This window comes from Penaeus monodon, chromosome 7 (assembly GCF_015228065.2).
Source record: "Penaeus monodon isolate SGIC_2016 chromosome 7, NSTDA_Pmon_1, whole genome shotgun sequence".
In the NCBI taxonomy this organism is placed as follows: domain Eukaryota; kingdom Metazoa; phylum Arthropoda; class Malacostraca; order Decapoda; family Penaeidae; genus Penaeus; species Penaeus monodon.
The window spans coordinates 53,460,388-53,462,887 of NC_051392.1; positions in this window are offsets into that span (position 1 = coordinate 53,460,388).

Genomic DNA, 2,500 nt, shown 5'->3' on the forward strand with positions numbered 1-2,500 from the left:
TGACCAAATCAACAAACAGTTCAATGACAGAATAAAGAAAGCTGAACTTGAAGTAGGTGGTAAGAACGTCAAGCAAAGCTCCATCAAGCTCTCGGTAGAAACTAAACAGCTTATGCAAAAACGTAGGATCATGAAAGTATCGTCAAACAGGGACAAGATAGAATTAGCTAAACTAACAAAGACTATAAATAATAAGAAGAGAGAAATTCAATGCTAAAATAATAAATGAAACAGAGACTTCAGGTACCAACATTAAAACAGCAAAAAGAAGACTCGGAGTAGGGAGAAATCAAGTGTAAAGAAACCAGATGGAGAAATGATATATAATAAGAATGAAATCATAAGAGTCTTGGAAGGCTTTTAAAGGGATCTATACAACTCAAATGAACAGACACAGATAGAAGAGAACATGGTAACGAGAGTTGTACCTAACAGTGTTTAAAGGCATGCAGAGAGGGAAAACACCAGGTGAAGGCATAATTAGTATAGACCTTATAATAGATGCAGGAAAAACTGCAACAGTGAATCTTTTTAACAAATGTCTTCTCAACGGAAAAACTCTGAAAGCCTGAAAAAATGCAAAGATTATTTTGATACATAAAAGGGATTTTTTTTTTTTTTTTTTTTTTTACGGTAGGTTCATATTTGAGCCGCCGTGGTCACAGCATGATACTTAATTGTAGTTTTCATGTTGTGATACTCTTGGAGTGAGTACGTGGTAGGGTCCCCAGTTCCTTTCCACGGAGAGTGCCGGTGTTACCTTTTAGGTAATCATTCTCTGTATTTATCCGGGCTTGGGACCAGGACTGACTTGGGCTGGCTTGCCTACCCAGTGGCTAAATAGGCAATCGAAGTGAAGTCCCTTGCCCAAGGAACTTCATCCTATCTAGGTTCGATTTACCTTAAATTATTTAAAACAGTGCGCATGCTCACATACGCACGCATGGATGCATCCACGCACTCGCATGCGGCGATTGGTGATCTAAAAAACTACTGATCAATAAGCCTCCTTTCAGTTACTTACAAACTGTTCACAAAAGTCATTACAACTCGCATCTCTGACAGTCTGGATTCTAACCAGCCTAGAGAACAGGCAGTCTTCCACAGTGAGTCTTTACAACAGACCACATCCAGGTGCTCACTCAATTAAGAGAAAAAATAAACGAATATAGGAAACCCCTGTGTATGGCATTCATCTATTACGAAAAGGCATTTGGCTGTACAAATACCAGCAATACTAAAAGTTATTCAAAGACAGGGAGTAGAGGAGGTATACTGTAAAATATTAGAAAATATACACGAAGATAGGACAGTTACTATCAAGCTCCACACAGAAACCGATAAAATACCAATTAAAAAAGGTATTAGACAGGGTGATACCATCTCACCAAAACTGTTTACAGCTTGCCTTGAGGATATATTTAAGAAGCTAGAATGGAACAGAAAGGGTATCAAAATAGGAGAGGAATAACTAAACAATCTAAGATTTGCAGATGATATTGTTCTCTTCGGTGAATCTGCAAATGAAATACAGCAACTAATAAATAATCTGATTAGAGAAAGTCTGAAAGTCAGCCTTAGGATGAACAAGAAAAAGACTAGGATCATGTTTAACAGCAGAGTTCAATTCGAAAAGGCGAAGCGCTAGAGGTAGTGGACAAGTATATATACCTAGGGCAACTCATACAGAGAAACACATCTAGGGAAGAGGAAATTAAGCAACGGATCAGTCCAGGCTGGAGCGCCTTCGGCAGACACATTAGCATACTAAGAGGCTCCTTGCTAATATGTTTAAAAAGAAACGTCTATAACCAATGCGTCCTCCCGGTTATGACCTATGAATCAGAAACATGGACTACTACCAAATAAGAGGAAACTAATAAGTGCCCAGAGAGGTTGATGCTGGGAATTAGCCTAAGAGATCGGATGAGGGCGACGTGGATCGGGGAACAGACAAAAGTGGATAATATACTTGTGAGCATCAAAAGGAAAAAAAAAATAGCGATGGGCAGGCTATATACGTAGGAGACAGGACAACAGATAGACAAAGAAAGTAACAGAGTGGGATATAGATAACATAAAGAGTCCAAGGGCCAGACCTATGATGGCGTCATGAAATAACGAAATTTGAGGGCCAAGACTGGAAACAAAAAATACAAGACAGACAAAGCTTGAAAAGATTGGGAGAGGCCTACGTAAATTGATTTAGGCTGATGATCATGATGATGATGCGTGTGTGTTTTTTTTCTTCTTTCTTTCTTTTTTTTCTTTTTTTCTTTCTTTCTTTCTTTCTTTCTTTCTTTTTCTTTTTTTCTTTTTTTTATATATATACATATATGTGTGTGTATATATATGTGTCTGTGTGTATGTTTAGACGCATGCATGTTTACACGTATGCATGTATACGTATATGTATGTGTGCATTTTAGTTTGAGAATGTGTATATGGGTAGAGATTCCTAAGACTTGAAAAAATCTTCAGGCGTTCCTCCAAATTCCTA